We start from the raw sequence: 17,994 nt of genomic DNA on the forward strand, positions 1-17,994 counted from the left end.
ACCTCCTATATTTCACTCTTTTGCATTGCATACAAGGAATGCTGCCATGTTCTGCTTCCTATGTTCATTCCAAGGACAAACATCAAATTCTTAAAATTGGTTAACAGGCAACTTGCACAGCTTAGAAACAAGTTATACATATTGTAGAACAGCAATCCAGAACAAAAATCATTAAGCCTTTCTAAACAAACCAAAAACTTTCTGATCTTCATCATTAAAATCATCATGCTCATCTGGATTTTAGGTTCACTCTGACAGCAACAGGCAATATTAGAAATCTCAGCTCAAAGTTAAAAGTAGCTTGCTTATAATCCTATCAGCATTGTTAAGGAGACATTTAGTGCTTCAATAGCAAGGCTGCACTCGAGATGGAATGAACTAACATCACAATTTACCTTTATACAGTTTGAAAGCAAATTTTAAGATTAGTGCTTATAATTTATGCCAATGAATACATTAATTTCATAGAATTCATGCCAAGTTAATAACTGAATTCAATTAACAGCTAAAATGATTAATTTAATCGATTCAATAACTTAAACTTTGCTTGTAATAAGGATATTATTAAACAATGGAAAGACAAAGTGATTGAATACAGTACTTTCTTCACACACTTAGTTTATGAATACAGTTCATTACTCAGGCCATTCATGCCAATGAAGGCAAGAACATTATAATTAATGAAGGATGGAAGGAGAAAAGTTGATTCAGTCCTTCAAGGAGCCCTCTTTAATTAAGTTTATATATGCTCTTTTTAATAATGAACAGCCCAACACTTTTGAGGACTGAAGTTGAATAACAATTAAAGCACTTACAGTATAACCCTTAACAATTTTCCATGTAGAGGGGAGACACAGCAAAACTACAGGATCTTATTTTGACTTGAGCAACTTAATTATCTGCAGGGATTCTGTCTGTAGTTATGTTAGATACTACATAATCAACTATGTTACAATCACATTAAAACATTCTCCCACTTGCTCAAGTTTGATTTCACCAATTCCAAGTCCAAATTGAAATCAGAAAACTACTACTGCTCGAGTCAAGATTCAAATAACCAATTGACAGAAGCCTTTGATAAACGTAATATGTCATTTGTCCATTCTCCTTATTCTTAGCAAGAAGTTTTGGTTTTAGTACCAATACTGAACTCCTCTCATTATCTTTGCAGATTAGAAGGAATATCTTCTTACTAGCTGAATGTGTTAAAACTCGGCTTCTTCTAATTCAAGTTATAAGTTTCCAAAGGTCTTATTTTAGCAATATGCTCTCAGATTTTCCTTTGCTCTACCAAACCCAATATGAAGTACAACAAATGCAAAACAATATTTGCTTGGATGGAAATGCATATCTCACCCCCTTATAATTCAGTAAAAGTGATTTCACATTCTTCCACAATATACCCAAGCTGCAAAATTTCATATTAACAATGAATTCTATCTTCATTATCCTATTATTTCTAGGTAATTTAAAGCACATCAACTTGAATACTGCATTGAGAGAAATAAAAAGGACATAAAATTTGCTCCCTCAGTGTAAAGCCACTCTGTACTGCACTTCCCATGGATGCAGCAGAATGAAACATGTTGCTTAGTGATTGCTTAAATTCAATAGAGCTTGTTGTTCAACTAAGCAGCGTTCAGTACCTAGAACACAGATATGAGAAACATGCTTTTAATTCTGGAGGTCCCACAAGGGCCATGCTGCATAGAACCAGTACAAACAATAATTTACAAAAAATATTATTGAATATATCTAAAAACAAAAACAAGAGAAAATCTGCAGATGCTGGAATTTCAAGCAGCACACACAAAATGCAGGAGAAACTCAGCAGGCTCGGCAGCATCTATGGAAGAGTACAGAGTATAGTCAACGTTTTGGGCTGAGACCCTTTGGCAGGACTAGAGAGAAAAAAGAAAGTGAGAGAGGGGAGAAACATAAGCTGCGGGGAGGAATGAAGTAAAGAGCTGGGAAGTTAAATGGCAAAAGAGATACAGGGCTGGATAAGTTGGTGGGGGGGGGGGGGGGTGGTCCGATAAGAGAGAACAGAAGGCCATGGAAAACAGAAAAGAATCTTTAGGTCTCTCCTATCAGAACACCCCCTCTTTCTTTATTCCATGGCCTTCTGTTCTCCTTCTATCAGGCTCCGGGTGAGGCTTTTCATTCAAGAATGGAGATACTCTTTTTCAAAGAAAGGGGCTTCCATTCCTCCACCATCAACACTGTCCTCAACCACATCTCATCCATTTCACACGTATCTGCTCTTATCCCATCCTCCTACTACACTACCAGGCTCCTCTCGTCCTCACCTACTACTCTATCAGCCTTCATGTCCAGCGCTAATTCTCTCGAATTTCTGCCACCTCCAACGGGATCCCACCACAAAGCACATCTTTCCCCCTCTCTCCACTCCCACTTTCTGCTTTCCATAGGGAAGGTTCCCCATGTGACTCCCTTCTCCATTCATCCCTCCCCACTGATCTCCCTCTTGGCACTTATCCTTGCAAGCAGAACAAGTGCTACACCTGTCCCTACACCACCTCCCTCACTACCATCCAGGGCCCCAATCAGTCCTTCCAGTTGACGCGACAATTCACCTGTGAGTGTGTTCAGGTTATATACGGTGCCCGGTGTTCCCAGTGTGGCCCCCTGTATATCGGTGAGAGCTGACATAGATTGGGAGACTGTTTCACCAAGAAGCAGCAGGATCTCCCAGCTCCATTTTAATTCCACTTCCTATTCCCATTCTGATATGTCAATCCTTGGCCTCCACTACTGTCAAGGGGCCACACTCAGGTTGGAGGAACAATACCTTGTATTCTGTCTGGGTAGCCTCCAACCTGATGGCACGAACATTGACTTCTTAAGCTTCCAGTAATGCCTCCCCCTCTTCACCATTCCCCATCCCCATTTCCCTCTCTCACCCCATCTCCTTGCTAGCACATCGTCTCACTCTGGTGCTCCTACTCACTTTCTTCCATGGCCTTCTGTCCTCTCCTATTGGATTCCCCCTTCTCCAGCCCTGCATCTCTTTCACTAATTAACTTCCCAGCTCTTTACTTCATTCCTCACCATCCCAGTTTCACCTATCACCTTGTGTTTCTCTCTCTCTCCCCGATCTTTTGAATCTACTATTCATCTTTTTTTCTGCAGGGCTGCCAAAGGGTCTCAGCCTGAAACATTGATTGTACTTTTTTCCCCATAGATACTGCCTGGTCAGCTGAGTTCCTTCAGCATTTTGTGTGTGTTGATTGAAAATATCTGCACATTTGCTTTATTGTTCTGTACAAACTCTCACTGCACATTCTTAAATTGGCATTTGACCTGCTTGAGGGCACAGATTAATTCAAAAGGGTTAGGTTTGTAATGCCACTGGATTTGGTGATCGTGAAGTTCTAAACTCAAAGGCCTTAAGCCTATTAGATATAAGAGCCTCAAGTACTCTCACTAAAGGGAGATTATACTGTAACTACACAATGTTCAAAGACCAGCTTATTTCCCTGCTTATTCTCCAATGTATGTTTGGATGCCAATACTCACTACTCGAGTGGTAGGTTCCCTCCAAGGAGAAGATACTTCCAGCTAACAAAATAGTGTAAAATATAGTTCATTTATTTTCAGTGATACACGTTTAAATCCAAGCAACAATCTTAATACACACTTAAAACTCTTAGGATTCTTATCTTAAACATTTCCAAATTACAAAGCATTTCTAAGACACAAAGCGTTTCCAAGACACAAAACATAAACCATTTTTAAAACCTAAAGCACAAAGGAGAAAGGCTTTCCAAAACACAGATACAGCTCCTGTAAACTAAAAAGACATACCAAAGAGTTGTAGATGAACAAGTCTTCCATTGTAGAAAATGAAGTTGGAGGAATAGATTCTAACTCACCCCATGTTTCTTGATGTTCCTTACCATTTTCCTAATAAGCCTGAACTGTTCTCTACATTTATACTTTCTACCACTTGGATGACTTCACGCACATATGATATTTCCTCAGATAACTTTTTTAACATAAATGGTCTAAAAGCTTTTAGGAGTCTTAGTTCCACAATTAATGCTATGAAGCTAATTTACTTGAGTGCATGAAACTCCCAACAATAAACTCATCAGTTATTAATATGCTGAATAATATTATCTATCTGTTATACAAGCGCCCTTGAACTAAGCAACTTAGTCAACTTCTGTTTTAAAACAAATTAAACAACCTATTGTCTTATAATATACCTCTGAGCAGCAATAAGCAGGTGCAATGGGTAGCATCTGCTTTTACAGACAGAGCATCTGTTTGCAAAGCTCTTGTATAAACAGTACTTGGTTTAACTTCAAGCTGATTACTGCTTTCTATTTACATTAAGAAATGAAGACTAACTCTCATTTACAATTAGAAGCTAAACAAACTGTCAGTTGTAAGTTTACTTGCATCTGATTTTGATCTTACAAGTTTCAGCTGCTGTGTTTAGAACGCTGAGATTAGCAAAAACCCACGGAGTAAATATCCATCACAGGACTAGGAAAATATTAATGCAAAGGATGGCTGGTGGTTTGTACAACTCATTTACCTCTGGAACACTGGATGGTAAGAAGAATGTATACCAGTTGCATTAGTGTTTGATATTGAACCATGTATACAACCAAAAGCAAGATTTAAATTTTGTTCCACTTATCATTGCCGGTGGCTAATCATCTTCCTCCTGTGTGTCATCCTCCTCGGACATGTTCACAGATGTGAACTCCATGCTTTGCTCCCTAGCAAGTTTAAATTATGCTTTTGTGTGAAGCGGAACACATAATAGCTGATCATCAGAGCCATTCAACAAATATCAGCATGTGAATATTGAGAATAACTTCTGTTTCAATCTGAGTATCAGAAGCATATTGTAACTGCTAACAACAATTGTATTTGTAGGAAATTCGAATTGTTTGTACTGTGATAGAAAACATCTGCTAAAAGATAACTTTCTCCTTAGCAACACACACAAAATGCTGGAGGAACTCAGCAGGCCAGGCAGCATCTATGGGAAAGAGTAAATAGGCAACATTTCGGGCCAAGCCCCTTCATCACGACTGGAAAGGAAGGGGAAAGAAGTCAGATTATGAAGGTTGGGGGGAGGGAGGAAGAGAGGAAGAATTTCAATGTGGCAGATGATAGGAGAACCTGTGAGGAGGTGGTGGTGAAGTAAAGGGCTGGGAAATTGATTGGCGAAAGTGATACAGGTCTGGAGAAGGGTAATTTGACAGGAGAGGGCAGAAGACCATGGAAGAAAGGGAAAGGGGAGGGGAACCAGACGGAGGTGATGGGCTGGTAAAAAGAGAAGGTATAAAAAGGAAACAAGAATAGGGAATGGTGAAGGAAAGATGACTTTCTCTTTGCTCAACATGGGAACCAGAAATTACCAGCAGTTTACAAGCCAACCACAGTTTAAAAAAAATTTTTGGCCTCCAATGCCCTCAGCAAGTAATAGACACAAATCTAAGTAATCACTCATTCTGACTGGTATCAAGATATTGCCAGCTTGATTTACACATATAGAATATAAAAAATTAGAGCGCTTTGGTCACTCTGAAAACCAATGGTAACTTGTGGACACCAGGAATAGCACAAAAAGTCCGGTTCTAAGTATTCCTTTTACAGTCAGAGACTGAAGATTGTCACATCATGTGACGGAAACAATTTGAGCCCCTGAAACAAAAAAACATAACAAAGAGAAAAAGGCGCTTCTGCCCCTCAGGCTTTCTCTACAAGTCATAAGAAAGTGGCTGATCTTTTAGCTCAATATCTTTTTCCTGTTCAATCCCCGTATTCTGTGATTCCTCTAATATATTCAAAAGTGTATTGAGCTCAGCTTTTAATTAAATCAAAGACCGTAAAGCTGAGGAATCAATGCTTTTCTGACACATCAAAAAAGAATCAGCTTTTTCCTGTGTCACTGGTAGCATCCCCTGCAAGCTTCACCCCTCTGCTTTTCAGCTGCAGTCCTCTCAGTAATAAATCACTGCTGCTACTGATATTACTCCCATCCAAGATCTAATTTAAGACAGTCATGGTGCAAGTCAGTCAAGGTATCAGCCATCCTGACATAATTAAAACAGCCAGATCTGGACAGTAAGCTCCACAAAAGTACTGTGAAGAACTCTTTTCTAATCATAATGGGAAAGCAGTTGTGAATTTTTATTGTATTTCAGTCAGCCCCTTCATCTGCCAATATTCTCATGTGGCTTTCAATGGCAAATTGCTGGAAGCCCAGGAATCTTCAAAATGTGATGTTGGGTTTAAAAAAAATGATGAAGCATTATTCCAATTGAGCAGCTGTCATATGCTGAAAGTTAACCCACTATCTTGATGTACTGCATGCAATCTTATCTACTTCAATTAAAAGCCAAAGGTGATGGTTTAGAGCTAGTTTGCAATGCACTTGCAGGTTTATTAGCTTTAACACAAACTTGAAACTACATATACCTCTAGAATGAAGATTCAGACCATTACTCCAGAATTTCATCTAACAGGTTAATCAGTATAACTGTATTTTCATAGCTCTGTTGGTGAATTCAATTTTGCATAATACATTTTATAATTTTAGCAAAAATTTCACTCGATATTGCATATAATATTATATCCAGCAGACACTATGGTGAATTGTTAGTAGGTTTGGAATAAATGTTTCAATGTTTTGTTTCAGAATGCACTTGAGTAGCCTCCAACCTGATGGCATGAACATCAATTTCTCTAACTTCCAGTAATATTTTCCTCTCCCCCTCTTTTTCTATTCCCCATTCTGGCTGCCCTCTCACCCCTTCTTTTAATCATCTGTCCACTCCTATCGGTCCTCTTCCTCAGCTCTTTACCTCTTCCAACTATCACCTCCCAGCCTCTTATTTCAGCCCCCCCTCCCTCACCCACCCCTCACCTGGTTTCACCTAAAATGTACCAGCTTGTGCTCTTCATACTCCCAACTTCTTAATTTGACTTCATTCCCCTTCCTTTCCAGTCATGATTGATGAAGGGTCTAGGCCTGTTTTCCCCCTCTGTGGATACTGCCCGACTTGCTGACTTCCTCTAGCACTGTGTGAGAAACTCAGAAACCATTTGTTCACGGCAAACAAAGAATTTCTACTGTCATGCAATCCATTAAAAATGAAAAGTCCACATTCAATAAGCAATGCATTTGATATAGTTATTTTGAACTTGACAATACAAGAGAGAAATTTTGCAAGTCTGTCCATTAACAATAACTTGTGATGATGAATTATGAGGATTCATAAGAAGTATCACAGGGAGATATTTTATTGTTGAGTTATGAATTACACTTCCCTTTATACTTTTATAACTTAGCAAGTAAAATCTCCAAGGTTTCTTTTCATTAAAATATAGATTATTCAAACACTTCTTAATGTAATGATTAATTAGAGCCTGCATGTACCAGGATGATGAACTTTCTTTCTATAGGTTTTTCTTTAATGATGGCATGTTTGCTAAAAACAGATCCTTGGAGCAAATGTTAAAAACTATGAATCACAACCGAAAAAAAGTACATTATTTCTACAAGTCACTGATATTTTAGATTTTTTGTCTCTATCCCTATTACTTTTACTCTGGCTAATAACCGTAGCTCTATTCCATTGAGTCTGAAGGCAAAAATCTGAAGAGATGTGATGGCCAATTTAGCATTAGATATATCCAGACAGTTAAAGCACCTAGAAGCTGTGTCTCATCTACAAACAATGGCTTCTTCCTCCACACTTGCTCTGATATTATTTTACTTTTTTAATATATTTCCAATACTATTCTGTATAGTTTACATTCTCAAGGACTTAACCATAAAAGCAATAATATAATGCTGAGGCTGTATACTTGGTCAGAACAAGTATTGAGAGCAGTTTTGGGCCCCTTATCTAAGAAGGTATGTGCTGGCTCTGGAGGGGGTCCAGGGGAGGTTCAGGGTAATGATTGTGGGAATGAAACAGTTAACGTACGAGGATCATGTGATGTTGGTGGGTGTGTACTTGCTGGAGTTTAGAAGAACAAAAGGGGCTGGGGATCTCACTGAAACTTGTCAAATATAGAAAAGCTGAGATAGAGTGGATATGGAATGGATATTTCCTACAGTGGCAGAGTGGGAGGGTCTAGGACCAGAGGGCACAGCCTTAGAGTAGGATGTTCCTTTAGAACACTGATAACAAGGAATTTATTAAGTCAGAGGGTGGTGAGTTTGTGGAATCATTGCCACAGAAGGCTGTGGAAGCCGTAATTGGGCATCTTTAAAGGGAGGTTGATAGATTTTTGATTAGTAAAGGAGTTAAATATCACAGGGAGAAGGCTGGAGAATGGGGTTGAGAGGGATAATACAGAAATCAGCCATGATGAAATAGCAGAGCAGATGATGGGCTGAATGGCCTACTTCTGTTCATATGTCTTATGGTCTTGTATACTAGATGCTCCATGAAGCCCTCCCTTATTTCTCATCTACACATTTCCCAAGCAACATCATAAAATTATGTTTTCAGTTTCCATTTGTTGGCATCAGCTTTACATTATGACTACTGCTTTTCACCCCTCTATAGTCCAGATTCCAGAACAGCATGAGCAACCAACAGACTGAAACTCCTTTCCGTACCAATTAAATTAAAATTCTGTGGCATTTCACCAGTGTTAAGGTCTAGGTCTTACAGCTATATCAAAGCACCACCTCTTTCCACTTTCATAATGTATTCAGTGACCACTATTAGGTAAATCCAGTATCTAATAAACATGGTGTATTTATTATTTTAATAATATTTCAGTAATCTTGTACATACATTGGTTGATCAAGTCTTATTTGTTTAAATAATTAATTACAGGTTACATGTACAAGTACATGAATTGCATGTCATCACAATATCATGTGATATGTGCGTACCTCGCTTAAAGACAAAATTAGACTTGCATCTCAGAGCCCTGTGTCTTTCTTTTAATTAGTTTAATGCTTTGACTTTACAAAATATAACAATGGTGATGAAATATTTTTAAAACCAACCCATATGATGACTGACCATTGAAATAATGAGGAAAGGTGAGTTTAAAAAAAAAGCACAGGATGTGCAGAGACTGTCCAGTTTAAAAAAAGGCAGTAAACAGCATAGTGAGTACCAGGTGATAATAATCATGTAAAAAGAGCAGAAATAGCTGTCTACATCAGAAAGATTGATGCATTTTGATTCTAAGAGATCGTTGGCTCATGTCTTCTGAGCTAATTGAACAGATTTTGAAACAAATGCAATAGCCAATGAGAAACAAGTACCAATTTTGCTGAGCGCATTGAGTTTAAAGGCAGACAGTTTGCTTCATAGTTGGACTCCTCCAATCAAACCAGCAGAAATGAGCTTTGATGATATTGTCAAGAAATACAGGAATATTTAGAACTGAGGCAACTGTTGACTGCAGAACACTTTAGGCTTCATAAGCGGAAGCAAAAAGAAGGGGAGTCCATTTCTGCATACATAGCTGAACTGATCATCTGAACATTGTCAATTCAGTAATGGGCTTAATGCTGTACTGAGTGTTCAAAATTTAATTTTATTATTAAAGAGTATGCAAAATACAACTGAGATTTGTCCTCTCCAGATAGACATAGAATATAGAAAAACCATAGAAGTGGTTGAAAGACATCAATCCCCCCCCCCACACACGAGAAGAAAAAGCAACAAAAATTTGCAAACCCCAACCGCTCCCTTGCACAAAGCTAATAGATCACCCAAACCCCTACCCCCATCCCACCAATCAGCAACAAGAAAGAATGTGCGAGAACACAAAAAGAAATGAAACTGTGGAATCTCATAGGAAAGCATCTTAAAAAATGACTATTTACATTTAAAAAAGCAGTTGAAATTGCTGTTTTAATAAAAACTGCAGGCAGAGAATCAATTGAGTTGCAGTTAGGAATGAAGGTAACCATGAGCAAAACTGCAACATTGAAACAGAAACTGGCCTGGCTGAATGAATTGCGGCAACGGGCCACGTAGACCAGACTAATGCAGGTTTAAAGGTGAGGCTTAGAGAAAATGCAACAAAGTAGGACATACAAAGAGCATGCCAGGCAGTCAAAAATAAGTGGTCTACATAGGGAAGAGAAGCTAAAAAGTCAGTTTACAGTTTCAAAAAGAACACTAATCAGCATGGTGTAGATGAGAAATCTGACATAGGACAGGATACCCTTGAGATTTACAACATGAAAACTAACAATAGACAAGCAATATGGCTTACACCATAAGTTAATAGCAAATTAATTAAAAATCAAATTGGACACTGGTTCAGCTGTTCGTCATTCCACAAAATGAGTTTGAACACCATTTCAAAGAAGCTAATCTGAAGTCTGCAAATATTCAAGTAAGAACTTATACTGGAGAAGAGATATCTCCTGTGGGAATGTAATCTGTGACAGTGAAATACAACAACCAATAAGCCACATTGCAGTAAAAACAGGAAAACCAGCACTGTAAGGATATGATCGGCTGAGACAACAACTTTGTGAATGGATCTCCAAACATTTACATGCCACATCCATCCACCATTTATATGCCACATCTCCTGCAAAAGAGCCAACTGAAAGTGAATTAAGAAAGGTACTGAATGATGCCACAACTGTCTCCATGCTGGACACCATAAACTGTTGCCCAATGGAGGGTAAACAGGTGTTCTTGCCAACTTTTGTAACTCTGGTTGGAAAGCATATAGCTTATTGGACCAAGGGAGGTCCGTGCTACTCAGAGGAATCATGAAAGCTGCAATTCGACTACAACAGTTTTTATAGGCAACGTATCTGAGAAAATTTCTGATATGTTAATCAGACAGTTACTTACAAAATGTGGCTTGGTTTTAGCTGGTTGAGAAAATTGCAAGATGAATGGAAGGTCAAAAAGTAAGGAGCCAATGGAGATACAAAAGCAAAGGATTCAGCAGATGATGTTGTGAATGAGGAAACCAAGAAGAGAGATGAAATCATAAAGGGAGCATCAGAAGAATAAAAGAATATACCAGTGAATTTGATGCACGTTCCCAAGATCAAGGTGCACAAACTAGAAGAAAGGTGTCGAGAGCTATCAAAATCATTTCTTGCTGTCTCAGAGTCAATTTGTACAATCACCATGGAGAAGGCTCCAGAACCCAAGATTGATTTACAGCCACAAGTCTTACCTGCCAAGTAGAGTGATTCCCCTTGTCAGGTAACATGTTATACCACAAGAGTAAGAAATCTTCCACAACAATTAAATCTTTTGGCCCAAATGGGACAATTTAAAATTTACTATGCTGTGGATGCCTGTATATAGTGGTTGTATTATAATATACTGTGCACTGTATATAGTTGAGACGTATTCTCTATTGAGTTGGAGTTTGTAGCTAAGCAAGGAGGAGTGTTGTGTATTTAATATTTCAATAACATTTGAGTAACTGTGTTTGTATACATCTCTATCATGTTCATTTAAATAAATTATTACCAGTTATATGTACAATTAAGTGAATTGCATGTCATCACGCTAGGTGATATATGCACGCTTTTTTTAAAAAAGTATAACACAAAAGTTAGACTCACATTTTGGAGCCCTGCATCTTCCTTTGAATTGGTTTTATGTTTTGAAATCATAAAACATAACAAAAGTGACCACTGAGCCAGTTTGTTGTCTTCTGATGCTTTAGCCCATGCACTTCAAGGATTGATCTGTTATGTTCAGAGATGCTCGTCGGCACAACACTGTTGTAACACATGGTTATCAGAGTTAACTGTCACCTTCCTGGCAACTTGAACCTGTCAGGCCATTCTCCTTTGACATCTCCTATTAATAAGGTATTTTTGCCCATTGAGCTGCCATTCACTGTTTTTTGCATCACTCTCTGTAATCTCAATCAGGGGTTCCCAGCCTTTTTATGCCATAAACCCCTACCGTTAACTGAAGGGTCTATGGACCCCAGGTTGAGAACCCCGCTTTGAAGATGATTGTGCTTGAAAATCGCAAGAGATCAGCAGTTTGAGATCCTCAACCCACCCCGTTTGGCAATAACAAACATTTCATGGTGAAAGTCACTTAGATCATATTTCTTCCCCCATTCTAATGACTGGTCTGAACAACAATTGAACCTTTTGATCATGTCCGCATGCTTTTATGCATTGAGTTGCTGCCACATAATTGACTTATTAGTTATAAGAATTAACCAACAGGTGTGTAGGTATACCTAATAAAGTGGATACTAAGTGTATAGCAAGAAACAGACCTTGCATCAGCTCATCTGCTACTACAACCCTCAATCATGTCTGTCTCCAGTTTGACTATTCAATACTTTGCGTGATAATCTCCATTATTCCACTCTATAATAGAGTCAACAAACTACACAGCCTGTTGTATTTATCTGTCTTCAAGCATTGCCTCAAAATTTAACACTCTTGTTTTCAAACCTTCAGGGCACATGGTGGCGCAGCTGCTGCCTCACAGCTTCATCACCAGTGCGTTCTGTATTCAGTTTGCATGATCTCCCAACAAACTGTACGAGTTTCCTCCTGCATCCCAAAGATATGAGTTAAGACATGACATCAGTTAAATAGCCACTTTAAATTGCCCAAGAAGAAAAAAATGGAAGGAGCTCATGAGGAGAATTATAAAAGGAAATATTGTGGATGGGTACTTTATGATTGGCACAAAGTTGGTGTCTAAAGAGCATGTTTCCATGCTGTACGACTTTCTCTTGCCTTATCGATGAGTTTCAGCATATCAATGTAACTACAAAGGCATGACCGTGGCTAAATTTCACTCCGAGTTTAAGACGATTTGGTATATCACGAGAAACACTTGCAAGTTTCTACAGCTGTACTGTGGAGAGCATTTTAACTGGCTGCATCACTGTCTGGTATGAGAAGAGAGCCACTGCACAGGATTGAAATAAGCTGCTGAGAGTTGTAAACTTAGTCCACTCCATCATGGGCACCAGCCTTTGTAGTATCCAGGACATTCTCAAGGGGCAAAGCCTCAAAAAGGCAGTGTCCATCATTAAGGACCCCCATCACCCAGATCATGCTGGTCTCATTGCTACCACCAGGGAGGTGGTAAAAAAAAGACTGAAAGCACACACTCTATGATTCAAGAGCAGCTTCTTCTCCTTTGCCATCCAATTTCTAAATAGACATTGAATCCATGAACAATACCCCACTACCTTTTTGTTACTATTTTTGCACTACTTATTTAATATATAACATACTTAGTGCAATTGTTTTTATCTATTATGTATTATACTACTGCCATAAAGACAAACCTAATTCTGATTCCATACCAGCGGGAAGAACTAGGTCTCATGACTTTGTGCATCCACTCCCAGCCCCTGGGTTTACGAATCAGTGGAACTGGAGATCAAGGTCCAGTGACCGGACCCCAAATATCAACGAGTCCGGAGTTCAAAGCCTGGTGTTTGATGCCGAGGATCTGGCCCTAGGGTTGAATCAGAAGTCCGTTAATCAAGGCCCGCTGGCCGGAGCCCTGGATAGTTGAAGGCCCAATGCCTATGTGTCTGAGTCCAAGTCAGAGTCCGAAGAAGGTGGCTTGTCTTCAGGTTAAATGATTGTGTACAGGTCGTCCCCAAGATATGAAAGTCTGACTTACGGACAACTTGTACATACGAACTGAGGAAGGAGAACACCGTCCGCCATTTTAAGTCGGATCGCAATGCCATCCACCATTTTAAGTTGTTGCTGTTGACACTGTGTTGAGTATGTAACTTTGTATTTGGCTTCAATTCCTCTTAGCAAGATTCATCCTGACCCCCCCCCCCCCCCATTCCGGTCGGCCGGTGGCTTAGTGAGATCAGCGCCGGGCTCGAGAACGGAGTTTCCCGAGTTCAATCCAGTGACAGACCTCTCCTGTGCCGGGTTGATGTCGAGCTCACAACTCGACTTTGTTTAAAAAAAAACACAGCTATCTCTAGTTTAAAATTCCCACAGCACCCAAACTCAGCACAGCCCCCACTTGTCCCATTTAACCTGGCTCAGTGTGGTGGAGTTTTGGACCTGGGGATTTCAGTGCACTGATCCTTAGGACCCAGCAGACCTCGGGAACCGGCAGAGGTCGGGAGCCACCGCCCGCAGTGTTTGTTCCATTGATGGGAAGCGAACGCGATTGAAAATAAAGTGGAAATGATAAAGTGTTTGGAAAGAGGTGAAACACCATCAGTCATTGGAAAAGCGTTAGGCTACAGTCGGTCAACGATCGGAACAATCTTAAAGGATAAAGTGAGAATAATGGAGCATGTGAAAGGCCCTGCCCTGATGAAAGCTACAATTATTACTAAGCAATGCAGTGGTTTAATTATTGGAATACATACGTTTCTTGTGTTTTATATGCATAGAAAGGTAATATATATATACTATATACTAAGACAAACCTTTTGACTAACTGACGCTAAATAATACCGGATGTACTTGTTCCGACTTACGTACAAATCAGTCTTAAAGACTGACTCAGGAACGGAACTCATTCGTAACCCGGGGACTGCCTGTACATTTGTTAGTGGGAGGGAAAAACCAGGCTGGTTTTGCTGTTGTGTTCTGTATTGTTCAGCCATGCATTGTGAACACGCTATGTTGTCGTCACTGAACACTTACGGGCTGCCCCCAGCATACCCTTGCGTATGTTGGTTGTTAATGCAAACGATGCATTTCACTGTACACATGAAAAATTTGAAGCCTGAATCTCATTCAGGCTCAGAAGCCTCTGATTTCTGTACTCCCCTAATTCTAGCATCTTGAGCATCCCCTATAACTAACAGATCCCCAAAAGTCCCCAATTTGACATACATCATTTAACATGCTGTAAAAATCTTTAGTGGCAAACCTTTTTGTCACAATTCTAATATCCTCTTAGATGGGTCTGTTTCAATTGATCACAATTATTTATATGCAGTGCCTGATGACATTCTGCTAATAACTCCGGCATAAAATGGAAGTGGCTATTTTTCTGATTGCTTGCTTATTCTTTTTCTGAGTACTTACTGTTATCAGTAACATAAATGTCAAAAGAACAATTTGTTCTAAAAGCTATTGTATAATACACTGAATACCTACCTGTAATTGACATTTCTTCTCCAATTTTGTGTCAAATATAATAAGTAAAAAAACAGGGTATTGCACGTGATCTAGTACAGTATTTATACATATCAAGTATAGCTTCGGTCAGTTGAGATTCAGCTTAAAATACAACTAACCAATGATCTTCCCCTTCCAATGCAGAAATAAGAGAGTTAATACCTAAACTCATAGTTATAGTAATTAAACATATTGGAAAATAAACTAATACGCCACAAATGACACTATTGTTTATTACCACTGGCTGCATCTTATTTGATCCCCGACAACATAAGCTTACACAAGTACAAAACACAACATTTAAAACAAACATTACTTAGACACTCCTTAGAAAATAACAAACGAATGTTTCTATACTAGTCGTTACAAATTTACAAGCGTATTCTGTTTAATTAAATATTGTGCGATGTTATATTTATTACTGGTCAATGCAAGAATATTAAATACCCATTTTCGGAATATTTAAGACGAAGTAAATCTTTTCCACTTCCTAAATCATAAGGAATGAAATAATCAATTATAAAAAGTAGAAGTTAAAGAACTGTTAAATACATCTGCATATTCTCCGTCTATAAATAATAGACAGCAATGTGTTGTCGGAAAAAAATAAAATCAATCATACCCTGTCTCGCTGAAGAAATCCATCATTCATCTGATCTGCATACAATGCTCAAAGTTCAATCATACCTTAAACAGTATTTGTAGTGGAAAGCAAACGGCATTCTTACAATAATAAAAATCTTTTCAAATCTCACATACATCTATATTGTTCCAGAAGTGGCCAAAACCTACGCTGATCAAATAAATAATTTAAAAACAATGTAATACGAGCATACGAATGAAATAATTTTATTCTTCGCCATTTTCTTGATTTTTAAATTTTTTAAAAATTGGATATGTCCCGCCCCCTCAAAATAAAAATCCCACGATCACTAAAGCGAAGCGGCAGAGAGAGAAAACCCATCCCAAGGAGATCCGACACCATCATATGTTACACAAGGCCGGCGGAGGGGGGGGGGGGGGGGGTGCTGGCAAAGACCTCATCACCCACTCTCACTACATCCTAAACAGCCAAAAACACAGCGTTTATTTGCTCTTTAATCAGACATCGTTCAAATAGTAGAATAAAGAAAACACCAATCCAGAAAAACATAACCAACGAACCACAGAAAACGTAAAGCAATGGTGTGTGTGTGTGTGTGTGGGGGGGGGGGGGTGTACAACAGATCAACAACCATTCCAACCCTACACGAGCATACAGAACTAAATGAATGGTCAGCTGCTCCAAAAGGAAACTCGCATCGTTTATTAAAGCAAACATTTCGAGTACACGCTCACAGCATTTAAACACATGCATACCTCTGGGTAAATATTATAAAGGGAGTGGGAAAGGGGGGGGGGGGGAAGAATAATTATTCGCAACAACCTGTAAAACAGATAGGAATAATTATTAAAAATAGAACAAAAACATCGGTGAAAGCTAATCAAGGCCTTAAACCGAGATGAAATAAATGTATATTTTAAACAGCTAATTAGAACGTATTTTTTTTAAACTTCAATTTATTTTTCTTCACCCGATAAACACAAGCAAAATCCACTAATAAGCGGTAACAGCAGTAGCAACCTGAAAATAACACATTGCAAACCCCCACGGGTGGAACCATTGGAGGGAAGAGCAGACCACGCACTACAGTTTAAATATTAACAGCTTATTATTCAGATCCACCATTTCTATGAGTAAGAAAAGGGGAGAAGACGGTAAAAGACACAGGGCGGCAGAGACCAGCTGACGGTGCTGCAGGGTGCAAAAGGCTCTCAGTAGCAACAGATATATAATAATACTAATAATATTCACCTCGGTTGCTGTTGTTGTGAGCAGCTGTTGGTGGGTAACAGTCGCCAGGACTACGGTGACTACGGCGCTTTATTCACAAGGCAACAGTTGCTATAACTCACGCCAGCGCTGCAACCGCGCTTGATGGCAGGAAGTGGGACCGGCGCGGCGCGGCGCGTCACGTCACGTCGCGTCACTGACGCAGCGGACAGCCAGCGTCAGCGTGAGGCAGAGCGGCGGGAGGAGGATCGTGAGAATGGAAGAGGCGGCTGAGAGAGGGAGGGAGGAGGAGGAGGAGTTGAGGGAGTGATGAGAGGCAGGCGGAGGGGCGATGGGGAGGAAGGTGAGGGAGAGGTGGGAACGGGGAGGAGATGGTGGGGGAGAGGGGGTTGGGTGGAACGGGAGGAGGGTGAAGGAGAACCAGAAAGAATAAAAAAGTTACCCCAAACGGTCTAACAAGAGGGAATCATCATCTACCCAGCTGTAGCCATTATAAAGCCTAATGGCTGATGTTAAGAATAACCTCATATAGCGCTCTTTGGAGCAGCGCAGTTGTCTTAGTCTATTACTAAAAGTGCTCCTCTGTTTAGCCAAGGTGGCTTGCAGAGGGTGAGAAGCATTAACCAGAATTGCCGGGATTTTCCGTAGGGTCCTTTGTACTACCGTAGGCTTCAGTGTGTCCAGTTTGATTCCTATAACAGAGCTAGACTTTCTAATTAATTTATTCAGCCTGTTGGCATCACTCATGTTGATGCCATTGCCGCAGCACACCGCTGCACAGAAGATTGTACTGGTGACAACAGACTGGTAGAACATGTGAAGGAGAGTCCTGCATACCCCAAAGGAGCTCAGTTTCCTCAGGAAGTAGAGGTGACTGGCCCTTCTTGTACACAGCCCTTGTGTCAGTAGTCCACTCACATCTGTCATCCAGGTGCACTCCCAGGTACTTGTTGACAACATCAGTCTGCCAGCTTGAACTCAAGTCATAAAAGTGCAAATAACTTGGCCCATGTTATCTAGTTTGATATAGGCCAATTAACACAATTTTGAATTAATG

The 17,994-nt window shown here is 39.6% G+C and overlaps 1 protein-coding gene across 3 annotated transcripts in view; it reads right to left on the reverse strand.

Moving 5' to 3' along the window:
• Nucleotides 1–17,086, reverse strand: part of rfx3 (regulatory factor X, 3 (influences HLA class II expression)) — a 349,057-nt gene extending 331,971 nt beyond the window's left edge. For all 3 annotated transcript variants that reach the window (XM_059969967.1, XM_059969966.1, XM_059969965.1), the window contains exon 1: nucleotides 16,959–17,086. The gene's annotated coding sequence lies outside the window, so the exon portion shown is untranslated. The remainder of the gene's footprint in view (nucleotides 1–16,958) is intronic.
• Nucleotides 17,087–17,994: the final 908 nt, after the last annotated feature.

The sequence above is a fragment of the Hypanus sabinus genome, chromosome 5 (assembly GCF_030144855.1).
Source record: "Hypanus sabinus isolate sHypSab1 chromosome 5, sHypSab1.hap1, whole genome shotgun sequence".
Taxonomy (NCBI): domain Eukaryota; kingdom Metazoa; phylum Chordata; class Chondrichthyes; order Myliobatiformes; family Dasyatidae; genus Hypanus; species Hypanus sabinus.